Raw genomic sequence first — 19,430 nt, 5'->3', positions numbered from 1 at the left:
AATCAATGAACTTGCTACATCATTCATTCATGGGATTTTTGAGAATCATTTTGAAAAGGAAAAATTGTCATGCAAAGTAATAAATTATAAGTCGATGAATTTGGGGGTGGGGCAAAATGTATTTGTACCATACCAAGTTTCCGTAAGTTGTATGAACTATTTACACACATGTGTATATATTCATACATAGAGACATATGTAGGTATTGTGTGAGTGCAGACATCTCTGCCTTCGTTCTCTTGGATCGAATGTCAGTGTTTCACAGATCAGAGGATCTTGTGAAGATACACACCAGCATTTTCTCCTTCTTTTAACATCACAAGAGGTGGGGGCAGGCGAGGGGAAAACACTAATTACCAGCAGATCTGCAAACTGCAATGCTTGGGAGAATAGAAGGTAGTACCATATATTTTGTCATTAGTCCCTCTGCTGCCTCAGCCTCCAGCTGCCTTCAAGGAGACTTTGGCCTCCCAGGGTTACAGAGAGATGCGTGGAATTCAGTTGCCTGAAAGTTCTGGGTATAAGTCATCCCTGATGTTGGCTGAAACTGACTCACCCTGCCTAGCACTTCTTCCTTACTGAGTATCAGTCCTTCAAAGGACTGAATGAGGTCATCTCCTCTCCACTTCCTTCCCTTTTAAAAGAGAGAGGCAGGGATCCTTTTCAAGCTCCAGGATCCTGCAATGGTTTTTAAACACAGTTTGTTTCATCTCGCTCTACCCTAACCAAAGCATATCAAATTGTTTTCTAAGTCCCCCACCCAAAAAAGAGGTAGAGGTATGTTAAAGGCAAAAGGGAAAATTATAGAAAATTTATAGAATATTCTTTTAAAATACCTTTCCAGCCCCAATTACAACTTGGCTGGTTTGAGTTTTACTCAACTCTCATTTTCTTTTCAAGATGAGTAGTACTTACTACTCAGCACATTTCTGAGTATCACTCTGCTGCCCCTCTCGGGTCCGGAGGCAGGGTTTCACCCCGTATCCCAGTCTAGCCTTGGACTTGTGTTCTTCCTGCTCTTTCCAACTCCCTGGGACCAGGATTGTAGGAGTGTGCCACCCTGCCTGGCTTTGTTTTTCAAGTATTCTTTTATTTTCTATTTCTTGTTAATGATTCTATGTGTATATGTGCATGTCAATGTGTGGGAATGTGGGTGCCCCTGCCATGACACACGTGTGAAGTCAGAAGACCACCTTAGATGTTGGTTCTTGCCTTCCACCTTTCTGAGACAGGATCTACTGCTCACTGCAGGATATGCCAGACTAGCTAGCCTGTGAGCTTCTGGGGACGACCCTGTCTGTTTCCATCTTCCTTTTGTCTCCACAGTAGCTCTGAGATCTCAGGTGTGTGCCTTGATCGGAGGTCAGAGGTCAGTTCCTCACCCTTGCACTGCATTTGATTTATCCAGTGAGCCATCTCCCCAGCCATGTTTTCAAGTATTCTTAAAAGCCTTGATATGGGAATTTTCACATGAAAGACAACTTCAGTGCATATACCATCTCTTCAGGTTGGTTCTGCAGGTCATATCTCAGCACTGGGTATTTTGCTTTGTTTGGGCCACCTTTGCTTTTCTGCAGGAAGTGAGGCAGTTGAAGAGGGAAAACTTTAGGTGTAAGCGGAGGCTGCTTGTTTGTTCCCAGCCTCTCAGACTTGAAATAATCACACAGAAACTATATTAATTACAACACTATTTGTCCAATAGCTTAAGTGTATTTCTAGATAGCTCTTACATCTTAAATTAACCCATTCCAATTCTTTCTTATTTTACCATGAGACTCATGGTTTACCAGTAAGGTTCTGGCTAGTGGCCAGCTTCTTTCTCTCTTGGCAGCTACATGGTGTCTCCTCGACTCTGCCTACTCTCTCTCTATATCTTTTCCAGCCTGGCTATATACTGTTAAGCCATTGGCCAAAAGCAGTTTCTCCAATAACCAATGGCAATAAAAACATATCCACAGCATACAGAGGGGAAATCCACATCATTTAGGGAAGATTTGTTCCTTACCCTCCCATCCAAGAAGGCACTTCAGAAGAGAGCACAAGAAAGGAACAGGAAGCTCAATGTTATAGAGTGTTCCTGAAAATCAGAATTTGGGAAGCAGAAGTGGGAGGATTTCAACGTTTGAGGCCACAATAGGCTACATGACAAAGACAAAGCCAGTTAGCGATGTATTTTTTTAAAAAATCAAGAGAAGGGTGAAGAAGAGGAAGAGGAGAGAAGAGAGAGGAAGGGAGTGGAGGGAGGAGAGGGAAGGAAAGGAAGAACCAGAAAGGCTGCTCTCTCAACCACACAATAAGCAAAGTTTATAGCATCAAAAGGATAAAGGTGCTAGCCTCAACCTTAAATCCAATCTAGAACACTTTCTGCTTTTCCTGACTGCCTTTCACTTTGGCTGGATTTCTGATCATACCCATTGACTGATCTGGCTAGTGTGAGTTAAAGTAAAAATAACTCAATATGAATATAAATTTGTTCATCTTTTGTCCAGGATGAATTGCCTTAAATCACTCCATTGAAGAGGCTACAATAGCCTTCTTGAGTTTTGCTTCCCAGGGATGATGGCTCCACAGACTGAAACGGTTAAAAGCACCCACATCTTGTCATGTTGCCCTTAGAAGCAGTCATCTTCTGGTTTGTTTAAGAGTGGGAAAGGAGCAGAGAAATCAGGAACCTGCTGGGTATTATTCTAATCAGGGGTCTGAAGCTAGCAGCCAGCACAGGCCAGTCCCTGTTTCCTGGTGTCTTTTTCTCAGAGTGCAGGACAGGAGGACAGTGAGGGGAGCAGGTGCATGACTTCCCAACCCGCCAATCAGGAAGCTCGTCTTTTGCACTGTATCAGAATGCTGGTAGACTGCAAGTGAGCCCCTGACATTGGTACTGGACATGCTTGAATATGAATCAATGAGCTCTTGATGCCTGCAGCCTAGGCTGAGGGTGGCAGCTCTGAGACATTCAGGCACATAAAACTGTGCAGGTTAGTGGGTGATCTCTGTTGAGAAGTATCTTTCTTTCCTTTAGTCGGTCTCCTCAATTTGGAGTCATGCCTCCAAAGGGATGGTGTCATAGAGCAGGGATGTATAAGTGGGAACTGGTCTACGTCAATCAGCTGTGGAACAGACCCCCACTGAATCCTCTAAGGTTACGGGTCACCGTGAAATGCCTCCGATGTGCAGCAATGGAGGAACTCACAATAAATCTCCTTCCTCTGAAATGAGAGGGAAGGGGCTCCAGTGTTGAAAAGGATGAAGGGGCATTTTCACAGCATCTCCCTTCTCTCCTGTCAATGGTTGATTCTGCCAGCAAGGCAGTAGAGGGACTGTCCCTTCCTAAGGCTTACAGGAAGCAGTAGGAGGCCATAGAAGCAAGGGGGAGGAGCGGCTGGTGTGACAACCCAGCTTAGCCTGGCCCAGTCTCAGGAGGCATGTCATCTAACTTCCTTGGGTACCACATTTCCTGCAGGGCAAGATGGGAGGATGAGAAAAGTGTCCCCAGGTCTTTGAGAGTTGTCGGGTTCTGTGACTCAGGGCACATGGTTGTCAGCATTGCAATGAAGCAGCGCCGTCAGAGGAACAGAGGTGGTCAGGCCCTGTAACCTCTGGGGACACAGCGAATGCAATAATACAAGCAGAAATGGACAAGAAATGAAGTAAACTAACAGTTTTTAACATGACTGGCAATGTTTCAAAAACATTTCAATAACATAGTCGCTTAAGAGGGAGAAATAGGAATAACACATACACAAAAGCGAAACTACATTAAACACATCATCAATCATTGTGTGCTGAAGGGATTGACAAAGCACGGATGAGGGACAATGGTGACAAGGTCACTAATACCCCACCCCAGGCTTACAGCCCCTGTGACTAGAAGGAGGCTATAAATCAATGGCAAACCTTTCTTCTGTTACTATGATAACTATGGTAACCTTTCCCTGTTACTATGATAAGACACCATGGCCAAAAACAACTCAGAGAAAAAGGGGTTTTCTTAGGCTTGCAGTTCCAGAAGAAAGAATCCATCAAACTCTGGATACTGGGGGAGCGCCCACTCTGCTCCCGCAAAAGACACAAGCATTAAACAGATACCTGAGTGCATAGAGATGACCAATAAAATAATGGTGCCATGAAAGAGAACAGTGGAGCCAAATGAGGAGAAGCTCCAGTTCCGTGCTGGTTGTTAGTATTATGGCCTGTTATGGATGTTTCTGTGAAGCCACGACTACTGAACTGGTATCTACATGATGTATCAGAACAAATGTGGCAAAGATGAGGGAAAGCCATCCAGATGTGTGGAACACTGGGTGGCCCGGAGTGACTGTGATGGATTAGAGCAAGAAACACTAGAAATGTTAACAGAAGCTGGGCCACTAAGCTGCTGACTGCTCAGCAGATAGGCTGTGCTGGACGCTGTTCTATCAGTCAAGTGTAGCCAGGGCAAAGTCACCTCAACCAAACACAACTATGGTCTGTGAGCATTGGAGACGTTTACATTACTTTAAGAAATGTTAAGGAAGCCCCTTCTGCTGGGGCCGAGTGAGTGGGTTCCAGATGTGGAGAGCAGTGAAAGTTCGCTGGAGGCCATCCCAGAAGAGCAAGGGCTTGACCCAGACAAGATAGCAGACTGGCCTATCTAACACAGGTTCCAAATGAAAAGATGCAAACCGGCAAGGACATTCTTAGGCAGCATTCCAGGTGCCTTGACACCATCCGCCTGATATGCAAAGTCACATTGAGATTGAGAGTCAGATAAAACTCTCACAGATGCCCGCCCACACAGACGGCCAGAATGAGTGACTGCACCTGAGGTTTTCAGTGCATTCCTTCAGATCAGAACAGATGGCATGCTAGTCATTTTCGTCCTGTGGGTGCTCCGAAAGGATCCTTAAGTAAAGGCACAGGTGGCCTCTTCTACCTGGCACAGAGGGCAACTGTATCTGTTCATACCAAGTGGCTCAAGATTCAGCAGGAAAGGAAGGCAATAAACTTGATCGCTTCTTACATACATTCCAGATGAACTGCTCACACATTCCCGACTCTTACACTACCGACAGTCGAGTTTTCCCAATACAATTACCCTCCCACCATGCAATTCTATAAATGGTTGAGTTTCTGGACAGTTTTGGTTACTTAAGTCTTTATTAATTCACACCACTGATGTTTCATGGTCAAGACACAGAGAGAAAGGGGGTGACTAAGCCAGCGCCTCAGTTGAATTTGAACCTGAGGTACCTGAGGATTTGACTGCTGAGTACTCTCGTACCCTTACATTGTTCTGACTTCTAAGGTATACAATAACCCAGGAGTCACTGACTTATCTTCTGGGAAGTATCGATGTGTTCATCTTCATAGGGTGGGCACTATCTCTGTGTGAGCGTACCCCTCTGGGTCACTGCAATACAAAAGTTAACACAGACAGTCTACAAAGAGAAGAGGCAACAGCTGGATTTGACCTGACCCTCCCCTGATCTCAGCTGTCAATTGCATATAAAAGGAAGCTCACTTGCCTCAGAATTACCATGAAAAGCAGTTTGTTGATTAGTCTCTTTTAGTTTCTATTCATACACATTCATTGATCAATTTAACAAGTACAGATTGAGCCCTTATTCGGTTCCTGGCACTTTCATTAGGCATGAAAGACTGCCATCAGGAAACCAGGCCCTTTCTGTTGTTCTTGAAACCACAGTCTAGTGAAAGAGACAGATGGGAAGTGTTAGAGATAGATTTGGTGTCTAAAGGACAACCAGGTAGTGACACAAGTTATGTGAATGAAAAAGAAAAGAGAACAGGACATCCCTAGGTATGGTGGAGGAGAAGGATTATTGTAGATGAGGGAGACAACAGAGGCTTCTGGAAGGGTCCAAACTGAACTAAGCCATGAGAGGAGGAGAGGAGATGGGGAAGAGATGAACAGAAGGGGGCAGAGCAAGAGAGAAAGAGAAGTACAAGGGGGGAAGTGGACCGAGAAAGGAGCCGAGAACCCGTGGCCAAGAGGCTGCATAGTCCAATAGTCCAAATGGCTGAGGATATAAAGGGAAGAGAAGCTGGGGGAAGGAAAGGAGAAGCCTAGACCCTGGGAGGGAGAGGCTCAGGGTGGGGACAAAGTGACAAGTTCTGGGAAGAGCCACAGGTACTAGGTGAGGCTTGTCCTGGGTTTTTTGGGGTTTTTTTTTAGCTTTATTTATTTATTTGGTGATGATAAAGGGACAATGAAATCTCTTGTGTAACTACTTTCTGCTGAAATTGGGGTGTCACTGTCAGGATCCAGGAAAGTGGGAATGATGGCCAAAGAAGGGAAGGCAGGAGCATTAGGCCAAAGATCCCCAGGGTTGCATTTTTACATACGAAATGAACTAAGTAACAAGACAGCTGTAGTCTTGGGAAGAAGCTGGTTTGCTTGTGTCTGTTACCATAAGTCACAGTTAGCCATCAATATCATCAGAAATCTGAGAAGGTTAAATTATAGCAGGAAGTATAATTCAAATGGCCTTGTGTCCATGAAAATGACAGAGACAGTACCCTAGGCTCCATGGTCTCCAAGACTGTGTTAGGGGTCAAAGGTCATATAGGTCTTCTGCTCTCACATAGGACAACATTAGATTTTCAGCTCTTGCACAGGACAGCAACTGCCTTCGGCTGCCAGACCCAGAAGGTCTGAGAGAGCTTCCTGTGGAGGAGGAACCTGGAAAAGCCAACCTGCTGTAGCAAGGCAGAGCAGGGCTGTCAACCCAGCAGTGTGTCCACGTTGTGGGCAGGGCCCTGGTGGCTGGCGTTACTGTGATTCAGATGGAGTCGTCTGTGCCCCATATCTGTGGAAACCTTAGGCTCACCACCAGGAGTTGGCATTTCTGTCTATCACGAAACACTTTTTATTAAACATTTTAAAGGCCATATTCAGCAGACCTTTGAAGAGTTTGAGGACTCTCATCTGTTCAGAATGCCTGATTTTCAAATAAGCTTGACTTGCTTTTAGTTACTAGCTTTAGGTTTACCTTGGAGAGACATACAGGAGGTTCGATAACTCTTGGGCCTGTAAATGAATTACATTTGTACTTAGCATGACTGTGAGCCTCGTTCTGAGTAAATTAATGAATTTGGTCCTGTGTGAGGTGGCTGAGCATTAACTTGCATGTCTTAACCATCTTTAACAGCTCACCAATGTTAGTAGCTTTTATAGAACTCTACAGAGTTATCCCTGTTAAGTCTGAACCTTAAAATTATGAGTTGAAGATTTAACTGAAGATCCTTTAGTATCAAAATAAAAATTTAAACCATAAATACAGTCCCTAGAGAGACTGGGAACTTTTCCAATCTTCTTTATAGGGCACCATTACAGAATATCAGTTTCTTGTAAATATCTGTGTTTTTCAATAGTTGTAGGTGACCCTGTGAAATGTCATTTGACCCCATATGGGTCTCAGCCCACAGGTTGAGAACCACTAGTTTTAAGATATTTTTGTTTTGTTTGGTTGTTGGTGGTGGTGCTGGTGTGGAGAGCAGAGAAATCATAGAGATAAAATGTTTTCTTAAGAGTGAAAAGTAGAGAGGCCTTCGACATAAGAGAACTTTGGAAGTGTAGAGCAGAGAAAGTTGAACTATGAAAGATTTGGGGTCATTTGTTTGTACAGTGGCTGAGGTTGTTACCATATGAGGGAGTCTGAAAAGTCAGTGTGTCACCCTCAGTCAATGACAGAGCTGCACTGAGGCCAAGCCATTTGCAGCAGGACAATGAGGCTATAAGAACATCTCTGGGTCCAGGCAAGAGAAGTCTGTGAAATGACTTCTGCCTGAGGAGGGTTCCTCTCAGAGGGAGCTGAGAGCAGAGAGAAGCTCAGGAAGGTTGAAAGAAGCTGCAGGACTTTCATGAGGGAGATGACAGGGAGCAGGAGAGCAAAGAATGGGAGCTCCACCTGGAAGAATTTCGATATTGTAGGGGCCCAGAAGGATTTGAGGAACCGGCAGGAACTAACGGGCACTTCCTAACGGGAGGAGTGGATAGGCCCTGGAAATCTCAAGGAGAGCTAGAGCAGGTAGTTCTGAGAAAAGCTTGCAGGCCTGGAAGGACATCATGAAGGAGTTTCCAGGAGAGAGCTGCGAGAAGCAAAGAAGAAAGTAAATGTCGTGATAAGTAGAGAGTTACCCATGAGTTGGGTGCTCCAGAGGGCACAGTAGGCTTCAAGAGCCAGAGCGATATGCTCAGACAGGTGTAGCAGGCTGCAGAAGCCAGAGAGACACCCACAGAGCCGATGAGGAGAGACCGAGAGTTAGAAAGGTGCTGAAGAGGCAGACTCTAGAACTTGGAGTCAAATCTGATGGGTAGCAGAAGCCAGAAGAAACAAATGATCTGTACATACCTTAGGAAAATCAAATCAGCAGCTTGGTTCAGAGAGGCCAAGTCCCTTAAAAGGGAACTCATTGATGCCAATCTTGTGGTTTCCGCACTAGATAAGAGAGCGGGAGAGAGAAAAAAGTGAGGTCATGACACTCTTAGGTATGGTAGAGGAGAAGGTTTATTGTAGATATGAGGGAGAAAATAGCCAGAAACATCTGGAAGGGTCCAGATCAAATGGGGCCATGGTGGGGGTCAACATGAGAAGAAGAGAAGGTGGGGAGAGGAAGAAAAGAGAGAGAAGGTGAAGAGGACCAAGAGAGGAGCCATGGACCAAGAGACTGCTCAGCAAAAACAGATGAGGTTGTATAGGAAAGAGAAGCTGGGGAGAAGGGAAGCAGAGACCCAGCCCCTGAAAGGGAGAGGTTTAGGGTAGGGAACAGGTACAATGAGGACAAGGTCACCTAGAGTGTGTGCATGGGTAGGAAGATAAAAGGGTGAACGCCTCCAGCACTGAGGAGGACTCAGGCAGCACCGAACTGGGGAAGGAAGTGCTTCATCATGGTGAAACCAGCTGCAACGGATGCTGCCCACCTTCCCAGGGAACGCCCAGTCGACCTGGCAATAAGGGCATTCTCACTGGAAATCCCAAGGGTATTTTCAGAAGGAGAAAATAGGACTGGAGAGTTAACAGCAAGGGAAGAACACAAGAAGGCAAGGCAATGAGTGTGGGGAAAATAAGAACAAACAAAACCTGTTAAGGAATTTTCTATAACGGAATAGGATACATGGAGAGAAAGGATACTGTATCATGGAAGCTTTCAGGGATGGCTTTATTTCTTGGTTTGTTTTTGTTTTCATTTTCTGAATAGAAAGGCATAGAACCACATGTTTTTATACTACAAGAAACAGTCAAGTAGAGGAGGGAGAACTGATAACATGAAACAAGGGATGGTCTTATGTTTGAAGGTGATGCTCATTTGCATGGGATCAGCCAATATAATGAAGGTAGGAGACATAATGCTGACTTCACCTGTGTAAGCCATGTCAGTTCTGCAGACACAGACCAACAGGTGCACCATGGGAGCGACTCGGCTGCCAACACGTGCCAAGGGCAACACAGCAGTTGTATGTGGTCAGTGGTCACTCTGAATACTTCATGCAATTCCAGAGAAGGGTTTTGATTGTCATCCCGGTTCAAAATTCTTTACTAAATACTCAAGTTTAAATTTCCCCAAAATCTTTGATTTTTCTACCAAAGTCATCTCAAAGAATGATATTTAAAGAGGCTTGGAAGTTGCTCAGTTGGTAAAATATTCAACACATAAGGAGAAAGACTTTAGATAAAAGTCCAAAATTCACATAGAAAGGGGACTATTACCTCAGCTCTGGGGAGGAGAAAGACAGGTCCATAGAGCTTACAGTCCAGCCAATCTAGCTGAATCAGTGAGCCATGGGCCAATGAAAGGCCCTGTCTCAAAATACAAGGTGGAAAGCAACACCCAAGGTTGATCTCTGACCTCCACATGCATGTATATACACACAAAATAAAATAAATAACATAAAAATCATACAGAGTATGGGCTACAAATTTTCTGATAGATAGGTAGTTTTAGCTAAAACAGACACCTCTCAAAGTCTACCTAAATTTTGGATATTATTTCAAATTGCTTCCTGTGTGCATATTTAGCCCTCCCCCAACCACTCAATATAGAATGACATCTCATATCCAAAGCATCATGGTTATGGGTTTGCTTAACTGATCTGACAATAAAGCAGGCACAGAGCAAATCAGCTTCTGCCCCTATAAGAACTGACCGGGAGCCCTGAAGATGCCTGAATATGCCCGATTCCTGTGGGTTCGTGACATGAAACCTACAGGAGAGATGATCACCACTCAGTTCACTCCCGAGATGCACATTTGCCTCAGGAGAAAAGGTCAGAGTCAGTTCCAAATGCCCAATTGGGGATCAAAATTGCAAATGAAGTGGACAGAATCCTCAAACTCTTTAAGAACGCTAAAACATCAATGCCAACTTAATGAAAACATTTTTTTTTCATTCATTATGTTCTCAACTTGCTTTCTGAAACAGAGCGCACAGATTTAGAGTAAAAGAAGAGAAATAGCTGAATGTATTGGTAGCAGTTTTCTGACTTCCTTAAAAGTCGTTTTGTTGCTGCAGCCTAGCAAATGACACTAATGTAAGTATAATATGAATAAATAAAAGAAAGAAAAATGAATAAATGAATGAATGAATGAATGAGCAGACACATGGCAAAGAGGCATGGGGAGATCATGTCTGTCTCACCTGTGCTCTCCTGTGCTCTGTCTCTCCCACAGTGGAATTCATTCATCATCCCCTTGTTTTGCTTTGTTTTGTTTTTAATATCTAAGTAATACAAGTCCAATTGCTCAAGCCAGGCTTAATTCACTGTGCCTAATGATACCTCAAATGTTTATAATTCAATATCAGAAGTGTGTGTTAATATCTGCATTTTGTTTTGTTGTTTGTGCCCTTGGCCCTTTGTCCTTAGCCTCTGTCCTCTCAACACACTATTGATTTATCCAACACACATACAGGAATAGGTACTAGAGAGGCTACTCTTTCCGGAGATGGCAAATGGGAGCAGGGACTCAATACCTGTGAGCTCGCTGGAAAAGCTGGCATGTGATAAAGCACAGGGCAGTGTGAAATCAGCTCCCTTATGCATAATCGTTCTGGAATATGCCTGATGGTCATCTTCAAAGCATTCAGTTTGAATCAGCATCTAAATCATTCACCTATTTCTTCAGTTTTTTGTTTGTTTAGTTGGTTGGTTGGGTTAGTTTGGTTTGGTTTGGTTTTTTGAGACTGGGTTTCTCTGGGTAACTTTGGAGCATGTCCTGGTGCTCGATCTCTAGACCAGGCTGGCCTTAAACTCACAGAGATCTGCCCGCCTCTGCCCCTGAGTGCTGGGGTCAAAGGTGTGCGCCAACACTGCCCGGCCTTCTTTAGTCTTCTGTGATTACCTGCCCATGGGAGTGTCCCTAGCACAAAACCATCATCAGGACAGGAACCAGAAATCCTTCGTTTCCTCTGGCTTTTCCCCATAGGTGATGATAACTCCCTGCCATCTCGGAGGTGTTTCTCCTCTTGCTGCTGATGCTAGCGGTGACCTAAGAAACGCATGACCTTGACATCGGGGGTGGCGCACACACCTGTAATGCTATTACTCAGGAAGCAGAGGCTAAAGGGTCCCAAGTTCAAAGCCAAATCAGGCAACATAATGAGATACTGTAGAAAAAAAAATGGGGCTAGGGGAGAGAAGAGAAGGAAGGAGAAGAAAAACAACTGGAGCACCATGGCCTCTTTAAAATTTCGTTTCCTTGAATGTTGAATAAGATCCCTGGGGTGGATAGTGGTAAGATGGAGTCATTCCCTGGCAAGGAAATGGTTTTTCACAACTAGAAGGACACTCCAGTCCTTCACGGGTAGAACAAGGAAACTATTAGTGATGAAATCTGAAGACTGAAGTGCCCTGGAGAATTCAGGACCTACCTTCAGATGCAAACCTCAACTTTAATGCTTGCCAGCAACAGTGAGCGCTCCCGGAAAGATTCACAACTAATCAAAAAGCAAAGGGCACCAGCTGGGCACTGCTTCAGCTTTTCTCCAACCAGGTGCAAGTGAGAATGGAAATCTGGCCAGAACAGTTTAGTCTTGTGTTTTAAAATATACTCTTACTTTTAATAATAAAAGATCAAAGAAGGGAATGTCCTGGGACAATAAAGGCAGTATATCAAAGAGATTCAGGACATGCTGTCAACCCCAACCCCTGTGTTAGCAGTAACATTTGGGGGCCACCAATCAATCCCTCATGACTCTTGTTTCTTTACCTTGTGTCAGAGATGCCGCAAACAGTATAAATGTCCACTAAATTTACATGGGCTGTTCATTACATCTTCACAAACAAGCTTTGCATTAGATTTCACAACTGTGGGCACACATAAGTGCTCTCTGGGACACCTAATACAGAGAACCTGTGGTGCTCAGTAGATTAGAAACCAAGACACAGTAAATTCTTTCTTTTTGTTTTCATTAATCAGAGTCTTTCTGTACAACACTCCCTGGCCTTGAATTTGTGGCAATCCTCTCAGCCTACAGAATCCTGAGATTAAATACATTTTAAACTTTGAATAGTTTTAATTTATGATATTTTTATTGGGATGGAAACCCATCAGAAGTTGAGTATTATCCGTACCAACTTCATAAAACTTTTTAAGGACAAAGTAGCCAATTCACTCTCTAATTCGGTAAAAATACTTTCCAAGTAGCAGGGAAGAGGATTTGGAAAAGGCACATTGGTATTTATTATTATTATTATTTTTATTACTATTATTACTAATACTACTGTTATTATATTTGATTTTTATCAGAGATTTTAAGAAAATGGGGGTTAATGAATTCTCTTTGACTTATCAGGGACAGAGTAGGAGAAACGGAGGGAGATAGGAGAAAAGGAGGGAAGAAGGAGAAGGAAGGGAGATAGAGAAAAGAGAGCATGTCAGCATCCAACCAAATGGACCAATAGAACTATCCCTCCCGCCCACCAAATAAAAACACCCAGAGTTCCTGTCATACACATAACCATGGCTGCTTCCATGGTATTGGGGCTTTTGAAATAGAGTGTCAGTTGATAGCTCAAGCTGACCTTGAACTCATGATCTTTCTGCACTGACCTCAGGAGAGCTGGGATTGAAGGGCCATGCCATCACACCCAGTTCTTGGCTGTTCTCAGCTGCTCTTGGCTGAACTTCAGCTCTCTCGTCCTCCGAAAATGTGCTGCTTGAGTGGCTGCTCACCGACCAACCCATCACCCTGAGTGACCACGAGGATGTGGCTTGCGTAGCTGCTCGTCGACCAACCCATCACCATGAGTGGTCACCTGCACCTATTACTGCCTCTGTTTGTCCTTCAGCCCAGGAAGTGGTATGCAGGGGTCACAGAACTGGTGCTTTGGAGAACTTCCCAAGATGCCTAAAGGAAGTAACATCCTTCCTTTGGGGATTACTTGCATGGCAATGCGCACTTCAAAAGTTAAAATAGAAGCTTGGTTTGTTGTAAATTAAAATGACCAAAATGAAATATTGCCTTTTGTGCGGTGGCTTTTCATAAATTACTCTTTCTTATCCATTCCTACAAAAGAGACATTCCTGTCATTAGTGTTGATGAGTTTTACAGCCTTCCTCCAAACTGTTTTATTAACCTCCATTTACCTAAAGGGAAAGCCGGGACATTTTATCTCCATTTTAACTCTTCATTCCCTTATTCTATCCTTCTTCCTTATCTCTTGCCTAATAATAAATATTGCATAGACATTAAGGGTTATCAAGTGGTAAAATAAATCCACTGATGTGTTTAAATGAGATCCACATATCTGCATATAAACCCACACAGACAAATATTTAGAAGAATTATACAGCTCTATGTTTAAATTTTGCTTCCTTGAATCAGCAGATAAACATTTATAGAGATTAAAAAACCCTATTATTAATACTATTATCATTACAGTAGGACAAGGCAGTGCAAGAGCCAGGAAGGGATTATAAGGAACATCCCCTTTGGAACAAAAAAAAAAAAAAAGTCCAACCTTTCTTTGGGAGCCATGGATTTCTCTGGGTACATTTATTTTGGAGTTATTCTGGAGGCAAAAGCATCAGAGACACATGTCTATCTGGTTGCTATTAGTGTTTTGGAAACTCCAAATGAAATGCTTCAGGCTAGCAACTAGAGGTGTTGATCAAACAATACTTTCCCAGCCAACATCCAAACTGGGTGTACCCAGATGACTTTGCACTTAAGCAGTGGAATTTGGAATATGTGGGTAAAGCTCGACTAATTCTAGTGTCGATCACAGGAAAACCGTGAAGCATCCTGGCTTATTATGCAGAGAAACGCATATAGAAATGCTTATGGTGAGTGCATAGTGCTACCGAGACAGCCAGTCCACATGCAATTACCAGTTTCATATTCCAAAGAAACTCTGGGCCAATAAGCACACTAAATCATTAGGGTTCATGGTGGCCTGGTAGGCTACCTCACAGCTTCTCACACTGCTTTATACAAATGAAGAGCATATTCTAGGCATGAAAATACAAGGGAAATATCCAGATATGAATTGCTGAAATAATTACGAGAAGATTCTGCTGCACACACACACACAAGGTCTGTTGACATGGTCGAATATCTGCCCATCAGCCCGAGTAAGCTATTACATAACAGCTAAGCTATAATAAAATCCTGATTCCAAATCAAATAAGTCTCCCAGACTTTTAAAATGAGTCACCAACAGCTCTATAAACATACAAAGCACTTGACAAGGAAGTCTCTGATAATTTTTTAGTAATTATGTCTGCAAATTGTTCCTCGCTGACATCACCAGCAGCAATGGTTTCCCATAAGGTTTGCTTCCCTCTTCACATCTGCTCGTTAATCACGGAGGCTTTGACTATTTCTATCATTATTAGGTCATTTACAAGGTCTATGTGATTACCCAGGACTCTCCTTAGTGAAGTTCTTAATTAGTGGAATCAGGGTGATCAAAGCTAGGATAATGAGGGGCTTATCGTTCCTTGCAGTCCTTGTTGAGTGCACACTCACAGAATCATCATACCTGGATGTGGATGCTAAAAGCACATTACACACACACACACACACACACACACACACACACACACACGACACTTTGCAAACATCTTCAAATAAAGGCAATGGAGAGAGCGCGGGGCAGGGTTGAGGGGTCACTGAGTTGACCAATCTTGTGTTTAAAGACATTCCCAAGCATTGGCATCATCCTTATTTGTGTTGGACGTGAGATTTCACGTTCTGCTGACATGTGATCCATAAACCAGCTCCGAGCCAAACACCAGTGTCAGCTGCTGGGTCCTGCCCTCTGTGCTGTCTGATGATAAGTGCAGGAGAGCCAGGAGAACCGTGAAAAGCGAGCGGGTCTGCTGATCAGAAGAAAGGAGCCGAAGTGGACAGGGCTCTCAAGTTCATCCCAGGAAAGAGGTAGCCCAACAGGAAAAGTTAGTCAAAGGCCTAGGAAAGTGGTTGAGAAAGGGACTACTTGGCTTAAACTATACCATTGCAAGGGGCATGACCCAGAATCAACCAAGCCCTTGATCTCTCTGTAACTGTACTCATCTAGTGATAAACACTGGCTCCGTGGAACCCTGAGAAAGTGCAATCTTTAAAGTCATTCAGAATGTGTCTAAATAGAGTCTGGATTTCTCCCGGAATGACCTGTGGAGCTGGCGGGCCAGAAGTTTTGCCACTGGAATGCAGGTGGCTGAATAAGCAGAGGACTTCCCATTGAAAACAAAATCTTTGTCGTCACGGGGTTGAAGTGTTCAGCAGGATACTTAGAGTACATACACGGTGAAAGGAAGGTGTGTTTCATGGGAGAAGGGTAATGGGCGAAACAATTCCACACCATTTAGGTTTTAAAGGGGTAATTACTTTGGGGGGTAAAATTTACAAAACACCAACCATCAGGAAAGGAGCCTAGTCGCTGGAGCAGGAGCCGGAACCAAGCGCCGGAACCAAGAGAGCAAGCCAAGACTTGCTGCTCTTTTTTAAAGAGAAATATACCACGCCCCAGTGGGCTGGTATTTCAAGGGCTATTGACAGAAGGAGTGAAAGGTGCTCCAGCATCACCTCCCCCTTTTGTTTATGTAAGAGAGTCTTTACAAAATTATATACAATAAGAACAAATATCTTATCTTAACTAGTCTAAGACTCTCTTAATAAATAACTTGGCCAAGTCATGAGAGGAAAGTAGCTACAATTATCTAGTCTTCAACCCCATAGAAGATCCGAGAAGGGAAATAATGTTACGTGAGTGATTAGGAAGTGCAATCAAACAACTTCCAAAACATGCAACAAATCACAGAGACAACTGGCTACCTGGGCAATCACCAAAGTCACGTTTGCAGCGTTGAAGCAACCAACTTTGACTAAGGCCTATTTCAATAGCTATTGGTTGAAGGAGCAGAAGGCACTACCGCAGCACAGTGGGCTCGTACTTCAGCGGCTATTGACTGAAGGAGCGGAAGGTGCTCCTGCAGCACCAGGGAGTCTGGAGATACTGTCCAATTGACTGTGGAAGAAACACTTTGTATCAGTCAAGCATCTAAGCGAGCAATGAGCTGACTCAAAGGCCATACTGTGCAGTGAGAGTCAACCAAGAAGAGGCTGCCCGCTAAGGGATCCACTTCATTCATCCAAGCATTTGTGAGACTCTACAGTGGAGTCTCAAGTACAGGATACTGAGGATGCAAGGATGAACAGAACTGAGCCCCTTGTGCCCAGGAGTTCATAAAACAATGGATAAAGTACACCTCAAAGTGGAAATTCAGAATTTAATGTAATGATGACATCACCCAGTTGTGGACAGACATCAGGCCTACCCTCGAAAGGAACTGGAGCAATGGCTTCTGGGGTCATTCAGTTGCCTTCCTGTGCTTCTGAAGGAACAGACCTTCAGGCTCGTTGACTGTATTCCTAGGAAAGAGGAGGAGGCCTGCTTCTTTAATTTACAAACAAGCAATGGAAGAATGGGTAGGAAACAAAAGAAAGAGTGATTTTGATACAGAAAGTGAGTCAGTAAGGGAAGAAAAGGTGAAGGAAAAATGAAGTGACCCTCAGAAATGACACTTTCTACAGAAGAAAGGGATGTTTTCTCTCTGCCTCCTCAGGAAGTAAGAATTTTGGCATTATACTTATCACAAGAGCCTCTGGCCAGAGGCCTTCTGAAAATTATATTGGCAGCAGTGAAATCTCTCTCTCTCTCTCTCTCTCTCTCTCTCTCTCCTTCCCTCCCTTCTGCCTCCCTCTCCCTCTCTCTCTCTCTCTCTCTCTCTCTCTCTTTCTCTCTCTCTCTCTCTCTCTCTCTCTCTCTCTCTCTCTCCCACACACACACACACGCACACTGGATTCTGTTTCCATAAGCTAAATTTCTAAATTAAAGAGTTAAGCTATTTAATCCATTCCAGAAGATTTGTGAAGTGACTTCGGCTGCTTTGCACACTTACAGACAGGATCAGTATTGAACTAGGAGGAAGGTAGGTGCCTCCTCGTACCCCAAGGCCCCTTTGGGACGAGGAAATCAAGTGATGAGAACCAGGAACCCCTGTCAGTTATGCTGAGGAGCTATGAGGGGTATGCAAGGTGACAGAAACCTGAGAAGGAAACATGTGGCCCTGAACCAAGTCCGCTCTGGGCTCACTGAATTCAGCAAGAAATGTTAAGCTTGCTTCCTGTTCTGACAGTTAAGAACTTGGCTGGACAGGACGGCTGACAAGGTGAGTCACGATGCCCTGTGGAGCAGGCAAGGAAATGTGAGCTACAGTGACCCCCTCGGTGGGTGACAGTGACCTACCTGGGATGACTCTGGAGGATCCAGACCCTTAAAAAGCTGTCTAAGCAAGCCGAGACACTAGATTGCCCCACATTAGATTGACATACATATCCCAGAACAAAATGGAATATTGGTGCTATGCTAATCTCATACATGGTAACAGCAAGCTACTGGGGAGAATTTTATACCAAAGGGGATTTTTGTCTCTTAAGACATGGCCCAACTAGTTGGGTGAAACACCATCGCTCAAAATAAACTATTCTGGAGCTAATTTTTTAAATACAGTGAAAAGTAAAGCATAGAGAAATATTTCAAGAAAAGAATTCTTAAAAGGCAAAAATATGAGGTAGGCTATGAGGGAAGGGGGAGAAGATTGAGGAATGGCATCAGAGGGGAGGCCTGAGATGATACTGGGGAGTGGATATGCTCATCATGATACCTCTGTGTGGCAATGTCACAGCAAACCACATTAACTTGTACAATCAATACAGCTGGGTAATAATTTCTGATTTTTACCAAGTAAAAGGATGCCAATGGCTATTATCACAGAGACCCACAACTGCTCAGTATGAAGAGAATAAGACTGTGCAATCCATCCTTACAAATGTGACAACTGTCTTGCACTCCCTCCTCCCATGATAGACAAATGTAGCAGCTTCTCCTTGGAACCTCTTTATGCCCAGGCAGTTGTTGGAAGGTGACATCTACTCCAGGGGAGAGTCTTCCCCTCTCCACTCGTCCTTTTTGAAATAACCTCACAGTCCTGCCCTGAGACAAGACTTGTATTTGAATTCAGACCCAATGGAATTGACAGTCAAGACTGACCATCGCAGAGGTTGGGTAAAAGCGAAGGGGCATATATTGTGATTTTAGTGCAACATAAGGAAGTGCTTCTGGTATCTATAGGTGTTGAAACATGTTGACTCTCTGGCGACTCAGAGGATCTTGGAATGAGTATATTTTTAAGCCTATATAAAACTATGCTGGTCAACCTAAGAGCCACTACCACTGTGTGGAAAGCAAGTGAGTGTGTTTATCGCAAATTTCAACTCTTCCTTTTCTCTCTGTTCATTTTTCATGTGTCTGTATATGTGGCATGCCTGTGTGTGTGCATGCAAATAGGCACATATGTTTGTGTGTGTGCACTTGTATGTACATGCCTGTGCATGCAGAGGCCCAAGACCAATGCTAAGAATTCATCCCTCTCCCGCCTTACTCCCTGAAGCAGTGTCCCTCAACCAAACACAGAGCTTGACAGCATGGCTTGTCTCCTGAAGCAGCAGGCTCTGGGAGTCCTTGTCTGTACCTTCTGAGACTAGAGGCACAGTTAGGGATGTCACATTCACCTGGCAGTTCTGCGGGCAATGGGAGTGGGAGCTCTCCAGTCTTGCACGTAAACAGCAAAAACTTTAACTACTGAGCCCTCTCCTCAACCCTTGTTTTATTTTCTTAATGTGGCCACTAGAAGTTTTGGTCACATTTCCCGCTTGCATCCTCTCCCTGGTGGTTAGCAGCAACATGGTAACAGACTGACAACCACTGGCTGTCTACCGCTACTCAGCTGTCGGCTGAGGCCTGGACTTCACCTACTCACACTCTTGTCTTCCTACTGTAGCGAAAAGAATTGCCAAGTGAACTCCAAAATAATGTCTTCATTGTTAGATACAAATGCCTGTTTAGGGCCCACACCACTGTTGTTTGA

This window comes from Myodes glareolus, chromosome 5 (assembly GCF_982192425.1).
Source record: "Myodes glareolus chromosome 5, mMyoGla1.1, whole genome shotgun sequence".
NCBI lineage: Eukaryota > Metazoa > Chordata > Mammalia > Rodentia > Cricetidae > Myodes > Myodes glareolus.
Note: the sequence above shows the minus strand (reverse complement) of the source record.